The sequence below is a fragment of the Triturus cristatus genome, chromosome 4_1, assembly GCF_964204655.1.
Source record: "Triturus cristatus chromosome 4_1, aTriCri1.1, whole genome shotgun sequence".
In the NCBI taxonomy this organism is placed as follows: Eukaryota; Metazoa; Chordata; class Amphibia; order Caudata; family Salamandridae; genus Triturus; species Triturus cristatus.
Window position 1 is genome coordinate 134,975,704 of NC_140585.1, and position 10,000 is coordinate 134,985,703.

The 10,000-nt window shown below is 51.0% G+C and overlaps 3 non-coding genes across 3 annotated transcripts; all 3 read right to left on the reverse strand.

The window, feature by feature from the left end:
- Nucleotides 1–947: 947 nt before the first annotated feature.
- On the reverse strand, nt 948–1,020 carry TRNAR-CCU (transfer RNA arginine (anticodon CCU)). The gene has a single exon. It is a non-coding gene; the product is annotated as a tRNA-Arg (tRNA).
- Nucleotides 1,021–1,815: 795 nt separating this feature from the next.
- Nucleotides 1,816–1,888, reverse strand: TRNAR-UCG (transfer RNA arginine (anticodon UCG)). Its single transcript has one exon. It is a non-coding gene; the product is annotated as a tRNA-Arg (tRNA).
- Nucleotides 1,889–3,405: 1,517 nt separating this feature from the next.
- TRNAR-UCG (transfer RNA arginine (anticodon UCG)) lies at nt 3,406–3,478 on the reverse strand. The gene has a single exon. It is a non-coding gene; the product is annotated as a tRNA-Arg (tRNA).
- Between the last annotated feature and the right edge of the window lie 6,522 nt (nt 3,479–10,000).

A 10,000-nucleotide genomic window follows, 5' to 3' on the forward strand; every position in this document is an offset into this window, starting at 1 on the left:
TCAAAATTCTGCAAACCTATTACATATTCAGTGCGTCGGCATAGAAGCACTTTTTAATGCCACTAAAATGCACAAGTAGTTAGACTGAAGATGCAACCTGAATGAGTTTACAGTATGTACTCCACTTTATTAATGATTAGTAATGAGAAAGTGAGGACTACAAGAGTATTGGAAAAGACTTTTTCCACTCTGAATGTAAAGCAGATTGTGTGACCATTGGCCAAAAACGACCACGAAGGGACTCGAACCCTCAATCTTCTCATCCGAAGTCAGACGCCTTATCCATTAGGCCACGCGGTCATCCGTCCACCTGAGATGATTTTTATCATGTAGGTGGTATGCATGGATGGAGAACATATTATTGAAAGGTATTCAGGTTTACATCCCATAGTGTTCTTTCAGCTCTTTTCGCTGGAAGCACTTTTTTGGAATCTATATATTTAGAATTTTATGAGTACGATATGCTTTTGTTTTCCTTTTTCCATACAAACCTCTTTCCTCATGAGTTTAAAGCTCATTTGTATTCTCTACATAGCTCTGGAAGTTTCCAGACGTGGAGTGAAACTGTTTTGAAAGTAGGACAAATTGCTCCTTCCTGCATATGCTAATTTTTCACACTCACATAGGTTGTATACATTTTATGTATCCTGGCTTGACCTATTCAAGTAGCTGAAAGCCTGTCACCACCTCTAGAAACAAGATTCACACCAATCCAATTCAAATCATTTTTTCCAAAGGAATATGTTCTGGCCGGTCGAAAATGCATCTCACAAAAATAGGCATTTAAAAATATACTTTGCAGTTTCAGAACCCTAACATGACTGTGAAGTGTACACAAGTAAAACGGGACAGTTTCAAAGTACCTAATCCCTCATATACTTCTGAGAGGAAGCATGTAATAAATCTACCTAATTTTCTGGAAAAGAAAGAGGCAGGATTTTTGTTATCACCTCAGATGGGACTCGAACCCACAATCCCTGGCTTAGGAGGCCAGTGCCTTATCCATTAGGCCACTGAGGCACACATGCATAGCTCTTTTCTAGAGGCATTATTTAAATGTATTCTATGGTCAGACACCGGTGTGTGCACACAGGGCATTTCTCACTTCTCTCTATAAGTAAACTTCCCATTTTCATCCTCTTCCATCCCCGACTTTAACGCTCTCTTCTATGCTATAATGGAGACTTTGCAATTTTAGCAAGTGGAGAGTAATTGGAGAACCACTTTCGACTCCACACTTCTTCTTCACTTACTTCTTTTCTCAATATACTGGGCTTAGAAAAGGGTATCAAGCCATCCTTATCATCAGTAGGACACGGAAAGAGGCACTAAGTCTCCTAACCAAGTTCAACCACACTCTGCAACTTAACCATTGCACTACAAAGTAGGCAACGGGGGCATCAGCAAAGGCAGCCAATGTGCCGATCCTTTATACATTTTGTGTAGTACTTTTCTTACTCGGAGGCAAAATCAGCACTTTAACTGCCCAAATCATACAGATTTTACACATGTACCACTCTATGCACACATAGGCACACACCTTGCAGTTCTTCTACACACACTTAAGCTAAAAACCCATTCTGTCACGTCAAAATTCTGCAAACCTATTACATATTCAGTGCGTCGGCATAGAAGCACTTTTTAATGCCACTAAAATGCACAAGTAGTTAGACTGAAGATGCAACCTGAATGAGTTTACAGTATGTACTCCACTTTATTAATGATTAGTACTGAGAAAGTGAGGACTACAAGAGTATTGGAAAAGACTTTTTCCACTCTGAATGTAAAGCAGATTGTGTGACCATTGGCCAAAAACGACCACGAAGGGACTCGAACCCTCAAGCTTCTGATCCGAAGTCAGACGCCTTATCCATTAGGCCACGCGGTCATCCATCCACCTGAGATGATTTTTATCATGTAGGTGGTATGCATGGATGGAGAACATATTATTGAAAGGTATTCAGGTTTACATCCCATAGTGTTCTTTCAGCTCTTTTCGCTGGAAGCACTTTTTTGGAATCTATATATTGAGAATTTTATGAGTACGATATGCTTTTGATTTCCTTTTTCCATACAAACCTGTTTCCACATGAGTTTAAAGCTCATTTGTATGCTCTACATAGCTCTGGACGTTTCCAGACGGGGAGTGAAACTGTTTTGAAAGTAGTACAAATTGCTCCTTCCTGCATATGCTAATTTTTCACACTCACATAGGTTGTATAAGTTTTATGAATCCTGGCTTGACCTATTCAAGTAGCTGAAAGCCTGTCACCACCTCTAGAAACAAGATTCACACCAATCCAATTCATATCATTTTTTCCAAAGGAATATGTTCTGGCCGGTCGAAAATGCATCTCACAAAAATAGGCATTTAAGAATCTACTTTGCAGTTTCATAACACTAACATGACTGTGAAGTGTACACAAGTAAAATAGGACCGTTTCAAAGTACCTAATCCCTCATAAACTTCTGAGAGGAAGCATGTAATAAATCTACCTAATTTTCTGGAAAAGAAAGAGAGAGGATTTTTGTTATCACCTCAGATGGGACTTGAACCCACAATCCGCGCCTTAGGAGGCCAGTGCCTTATCCATTAGGCCACTGAGGCACACATGCATAGCTCTTTTCCAGAGGCATTATTTAAATGTATTCTATGGTCTGACACCGGTGTGTGCACACAGGGCATTTCTGACTTCTCTCTATAAGTAAACTTCCCATTTTCATCCTCTTCCATCCCCGACTTTAACGCTCTCTTCTATGCTATAATGGAGACTTTGCAATTTTAGCAAGTGGAGAGAAATTGGAGAACCACTTTCGACTCCACACTTCTTCTTCACTTACTTCTTTTCTCAATATACTGGGCTTAGAAAATGGTATCAAGCCATCCTTATCATCAGTGGGACACGGAAAGAGGCACTAAGTCTCCTAACCAAGTTCAACCACACTCTGCAACTTAACCATTGCACTACAAATTAGGCAACGGGGGCATCAGCAAAGGCAGCCAATGTGCCGATCCTTTATACATTTTGTGTAGTACTTTTCTTACTCGGAGGCAAAATCAGCACTTTAACTGCCCAAATCATACAGATTTTACACATGTAGCACTCTATGCACACATAGGCACACACCTTGCAGTTCTTCTACACACACTTAAGCTAAAAACCCATTCTGTCACGTCAAAATTCTGCAAACCTATTACATATTCAGTGCGTCGGCATAGAAGCACTTTTTAATGCCACTAAAATGCACAAGTAGTTAGACTGAAGATGCAACCTGAATGAGTTTACAGTATGTACTCCACTTTATTAATGATTAGTAATGAGAAAGTGAGGACTACAAGAGTATTGGAAAAGACTTTTTCCACTCTGAATGTAAAGCAGATTGTGTGACCAATTTACCCAAAAACGACCACGAAGGGACTCGAACCCTCAATCTTCTGATCCGAAGTCAGACGCCTTATCCATTAGGCCACGCGGTCATCCGTCCACCTGAGATGATTTTTATCATGTAGGTGGTATGCATGGATGGAGAACATATTATTGAAAGGTATTCAGGTTTACATCCCATAGTTTTCTTTCAGCTCTTTTCGCTGGAAGCACTTTTTTGGAATCTATATATTGAAAATTTTATGAGTACGATATGCTTTTGTTTTCCTTTTTCCATACAAACCTCTTTCCACATGAGTTTAAAGCTCATTTGTATTCTCTACATAGCTCTGGAAGTTTCCAGACGTGGAGTGAAACTGTTTTGAAAGTAGGACAAATTGCTCCTTCCTGCATATGCTAATTTTTCACACTCACATAGGTTATATACGTTTTATGTATCCTCTCTTGACCTATTCAAGTAGCTGAAAGCCTGTCACCACCTCTAGAAACAAGATTCACACCAATCCAATTCAAATCATTTTTTCCAAAGGAATATGTTCTGGCCGGTCGAAAATGCATCTCACAAAAATAGGCATTTAAAAATCTACTTTGGGGGGAGGAGCCTAGCGCGCAACCAAGATGGCCGCGTAGGTGCGAGGCTCCCGAGGACCTCCGTGACCTCCTACATAAATCCTGAAAATATCCTGTCCTAGATGAGGGGACTGTGTTGGTGAGCCCGAGCTGAGGTGTCACCCGTTTTCCGCTTCCAAATTGGACCTCGGACACCGGCGGGAGCACCGATTGAGGTTTGCGGCCTTCTCCACGCGGGCCCCCCGGATTGGAGTTGCGGGGCGATCCGGAGACAAAGTGATCAACAGCGGCGGGCAGGGCTGGGCGACTCGCGTACCCCGCACTTTCACTTTCGCTTTTGCACCCTCCTTGCTGCGTAGGCGAGGTTGGGTTGCGGGGCGGTGTGCGGTGGTGTGGCCTCGTTGGGGTGCCCTGCTGGCCCGCCGGCTGTGATCCGTCCTGCGGACCTGTGGTTGCCCCCCCCCGGAGCCCGTGAACTGGTTTGTCGGCCTTTTCCGAGGTGATTGGCACGATTTGGGGACTGAAACCATGTCCACAAAGCAAGATGGCGACCGGGCAAAGGTGAAATCGACCCGCCGTGGCGCAGCCCATCAGTCCAACAGCATGGACCGCTACACCCTCCAGAAGGGATCTCCTGAGGTGCCGCATAGGTCCCCTGAGGGCCCGACTGATGCTCCTGCGCTGCCCGCGGATCTGACCCTGCGAGATGTCATGGGCGCTATCGCCGAGATGAAGGCCTCGGTGGACCAGCGCTTTGACACACTGGCGCAAAAGATTGACTCGGTCCACGTGGATGTTGGCCTGGTGAGGGCCGATTTATCCAAGACCAATGACCGGGTCGATTCTTTGGCCCACACCACCTCGGGCCTTACGGCGGACGTGGCGGCCCTCCAAAAGGAGGTGCGCCGGCTTGGCCAGGCGAGCGCCCTGATGGATCGTCGACTGGAGGATTCCGAGGGTCGGGCCCGGAGGAACAATGTCCGCATTGTCGGGGTGCCGGAGGGACGTGAGGAGGCGGCGGCGGACCTGTTTGTGGAGGACCTGATTCTCACCCATCTCCAGCCCCTGGGGCTGAGTAAATTCTTTGCGGTGGAACGTGCCCACAGGGTTCCCGGAGGAAGACCTAAGGCCGGAGCCCCTCCGAGGCCTCTCATTGCCCGGATTTTCAACCTTCGGGACAGAGACGCTATCCTTCAGACTTCTAGGCAACAAGGACCGGTCAGACTTGACAATATGGACGTAAACTTCTATCCTGATTTCACCCCAGCGGTCCAGAAGCAGAGACTGAGCTTTCTCGGAGTCAAACGTCGTCTACGGGACCTGAACCTCAAGTATGCGATGCTTTTTCCAGCTAAGTTGCGGGTGGAGGTGGATGGCCGCACGCACTTTTTTGATCGTCCCGAGGCGGCCGGGGACTGGTTGGACTCCTTGCCCGGGGATCGGGGCCGGGGGGGTGGGGGGGGCGCGGTTGGAGAGGAGGGCTCGCCGGATCAGGACTGAGGGACTAACAGTAGGCCTCGCTCTGGATAACATTGTCGTCATTTTTGACTGTTCGTTAAGTCTCCCTCCTGTGGAGGTGGTACGGGGTCTCTTGGGGGCTCTCCCTCCTCCTCTGGGGGACTAGTTAGTTTCATCATTCATGGGGCGACAGGCACACTGCACTTTGGGGGGGCTGTTTGGGCTCATGCAGGGGTGCAGGGAGGGGGGAGTTCTGTTGGGATGGGTGGGTTGGGGTGGGGTGTTGTTCGTTTTTACCGCAAGGCAAACCCTTTATTGTATTGGTGTTTTTAAGGTGCTCTCGGGTGGACGAATGATGGCTTCTGTATGTGATGGGGGGTAGGGACCTGACTTTATTGTCCTGGAACGTTAACGGACTGGGGGATAGGATTAAGCGAGGTGTGGTCCTGCAGTATTTGAAACGACTTTCGCCAGATGTGGTCTTTCTGCAGGAGACACACCTTATTGGTAATTCCTTTTGTGCCATGAATCGGCGTGGCTACCGCTTGGTGGCCCACTCGGGCTTCACGTCGGGCTCACGGGGGGTGGGCATCATGGTGAAGAACTCGCTCCCGTTGGAAATAGACGAGGTGCGCCATGATGAGAGGGGACGCTACACTGTCTTAGTGGGGAGAATGGAGGGTAAAGTAGTTGTCTTTGTATCAGTGTACGTCCCACCGGGGTTACAGTCTATGACTTTTGCAGACCTAGGGCGCCTCCTCCTTGACCTTCCGGGGGGGCTTCTGGTGGTTGGGGGGGACTTCAATGCGGTGGTTTCTGGGACCGTGGATCGTCACCCCCCTAGGGACCTCCCCCGGGCGCAGGCGTGGCTGTCCGGCTTCTTAGATACACTGGGATTGGTGGACTGCTGGCGCTTAAAACATCCCACGCAGCTGCAGTACACTTTCCACTCGGGTGCCCATGGTAGCCTCTCACGGCTTGATTATGTCCTTGTCCCTGCGGCCTATGTTGGGAGGGTAGGAGAGGTGCGCCATTTGGCGCGGGGTATTTCAGATCACTCCCCGCTCCTGTTGCACGTTGATGTCTTCCCGAGAGGGGAGGGCAGGGTAGCTCCAATCAATGCCTGTTACCTGCGCGACCCCACCATTCGCGCTGATTTGATTAAATCCTTGCAGCGGTATTTCGATGAGAATGTGGGGTCCGTCCCTTCGGCTATCTCCCTGTGGGAAGCCTTCAAAACAGTTCTTAGAGGGGAGGCCCTCTCCTTTATTTCCCATGCCCGGAGGCGCGAGCAGGAGGAGGTGACCCGGGTGGAGGCCGAAATCGCTGAATTGGAGGGTGATCTAGAGGGTGGGGTGACGGATGCTGCACTACATGTCCTACAACTTAAGCAGGCGGCCTACAGGGCCCTCGTCACGGAGGCGGCCAGGGGCTTCTATAGAGAGCAACAGGGGCGACTGTATGATGTGGGTGATAAGGCTGGTAAACTGCTTGCATGGTTGGATAAAAAGGAGAGAGCGAGTCGTGTGGTCCCGCTGATTGAGAGGATGGATGGTGTGCGTGTCACCGAGCCAGAAGACATTGTCTCTTGTTTCGCGGATTATTTCCGCGAGGTGTATTCCCCGGTTTCTCCCTGCTCGGAGGAGGATTCCCATGCCCTGCTTAGGGATATCGCGCTGCCTTCCCTTTCGGTGGAGGACAGGGTGTCGTTAGATGCCGCTCCTACCTCCGACGAAATCGCCCTCGCCATACGCTCGGTCGCATCCGGCAAGGCCATGGGCCCGAACGGCATCCCTATCGAGTTGTATAAGCTGCGACCGGATGTACTGGCACCCCACCTCCGTGCGATGTTCCTGGCGGCCCACTCGCTGGGCTCCCTCCCGCCGGACCAACGTCTGGCTACAATCGTGGTGATCCACAAGGAAGGGAGACCTCGAGACCGGGTTACATCCTACCGGCCTATCTCGCTCTTGAATGCAGAGCCCAAAATCCTCGCCAAGGTGCTAGCCAACCGGCTGGTCGGCGTGGTGGGCGATCTGGTCCACCAAGACCAGTCCGGCTTTATTCCCCATCGCAACACGGCCCTTAATCTGCGGCGCTTGCACGGGGTGCTCGCGCGTGTCCCGTTTGTGCGGGAGCCGGCCATATTGGCGTCCTTAGATGCCACCATGGCGTTCGACACGCTCGAGTGGCCATACATCTGGGCTATGCTGGCAAAGTTTGGATTTGGCCCGGGGTTCATCAGCTGGGTCAAATTGTTGTATTCGGGCCCATTGGCGCAGGTGGTGGTGAATGGAAGAGTATCGGTCCCATTCGAGCTGGGACGGGGCACGCGACAGGGCTGTCCCTTGTCGCCGCTCCTGTTCGCGCTGGCCTTGGAACCCCTGGCGGAGTGGCTGCGGTGGCACCCTTCCATCCGTGGTCTCAGTTGGACCCCCGAGTATGAGGACCGAGTGTCCCTATACGCGGACGATATCCTTTTGTACCTAGCCTCCCCGCGTAAATCACTGATTGTCCTGGTTGATGTTTTGTGCTCATTCGGCCGCAACTCAGGCCTTGTCATCAACTGGGCTAAATCATGTGTGTATGTGCTTTCCGGGGAGGCTCCCGTCCTCCCGCGGGGCTGTCCGATCCAGATTGCCTCACAGGGGTTTCGGTACCTGGGGGTTTACATTACTCTGGACCCGGAGGCCCGCTACGAGCGGAATTTGCTTCCCCCCCCTCCAGCGCTTGAAGGAGGACGTCGCGCGCTGGCAGCGCCTGCCGCTTTCGCCGCTCGGCCGGGCGGCATTGTTTAAGATGATGTCGTTGCCACGCTTCCTGTACGCTCTCCAGAATACTATGCATTTAGTCCCGGCGCGCTACTTCCGTGAGGTGGAGAGTCTACAGCGCCGCCTGTTCTGGGACGGGAGGCCGCGTATTGCCCTGGCGAAGTTGACGCTCCCATGGGACGACGGGGGGATTGCCCTCCCGGATATTAAACGGTATTACTGGGCCTCCCAGCTAGCTGCAATTAATCATGGCCTTTACGGGCCCGCCTTAAACCCGGCATTTGAAATGGACAAGATGCTCCTGCCTGGTGGCGACTATAATCGAGCGCTCTACTCTGGCGCGCCCGGCCCCCGCCTGACGGGACCTACGCGTGTCATGGTACAAGTATGGCATGCGGCTAACGCAGCTATGGGGTGGAAGGACCGTTTGACCCGGGCATCACCGTTGTACGCGTCTGAGAGATTGGGCTCCCTGTGGACCTCGAAGGGCTTCGAGAAGTGGGACACGATCGGCATCAGTAAAGTGGGGTACCTCTGGACGAGGGGGGGATTTAAAACATTCGAGACGCTGCAGACGGAGTTTCAGCTGCAGGGCAGTGAATACTTTCGGTACTTGCAGGTCCGTCACGCGCTGGGCTCAGTCTTCCCAGACGTCGCCTCCATCCCGGAGTCTTCCCCCCTGGAGGATAGAGTGCTGGATGGCCACGTTCCGGACAGCACGATCTCCCTTATTTACAAAAAATTGATTAATGACCGCTCGGGCTTGCTGACTGGCCTCCGCGAGGCTTGGGTTGCCGACGGGCTGGAGTTGGACGACGAAGACTGGATTTCCGCGGTGGCCTCTCCGAAGGAGGTGGCCATACCGGCTCGCCTTCGCTTCGTCCAGCTTAAGATACTCCATCGGGTTTACATGACGGGGCCAAGGCTTCTGCGTATGGGCTATGCTGAGGATGGGTTGTGTAAGCGTGGGTGTGGTGCTTTGGCGACTTTTTTGCATATTTTGTGGGAATGCCCGAAGGTGTAGCGATTCTGGCGTGGTGTGCATGAGGTCCTGCGAGTGGTTACGCATGTCGCGCTGCTGCCTGAAGCGAGGAGATGCCTGCTGAATGTGTGGGAACCAACTGACTACTCGGTTCCGCAGACGCGATGGGTGACTCTGGGATATATGATAGCTAAGCGTGACATTGCTCAACTGTGGGGATCCCAGAGGCCCCCGGCGGTGTCGGCCTGGAAAGAACACATGGATTGGTGCATGTTCCGAGAAAAGGTGGTGTATGTGGTGAGGGGTAAGCCTGGGGCATGGGTGAAAGTATGGGGCCCCTGGAACGCCTACCGCAGGGGTATCTGCGCGCCACCACTGCTGCCTGCGGCCTCACCAGCCCCGTCCCCTTAATTGACTCCTTTCCATAGCCCCGAGCACGGAGTTCCCCCAGTCCTCGATCTGTTCCCCTTCCCCTCTTTAGACTCCTGTGGATGGCTGGGGTCCCCCACTCGGGGAGCACGTGCTGTTACTTTCGATTGCGGGTTGCCTTGCGGGTGTGGTTTTTGTGTTGTTTGTATAAAATGAAACCGTATTGTGGGGTCAGAGTGATGTGGCCCACGACGCTGATACCTCCTGATTTTGCTTCTATGCAACGCCAAGTGTTTTTGTACGTATGTCATATCCTCCTGTCATTCTAGCGGCCGGCCGGAAGGTTGTAGGCCCATACTTGTATATTCTTGAGATTGCAATAAACGGTTTCAAAAAAAAAAAAACAGAACACTAACATGACTGTGAAGTGTACACAAGTAAAATGGGACCGTTTCAAAGTACCT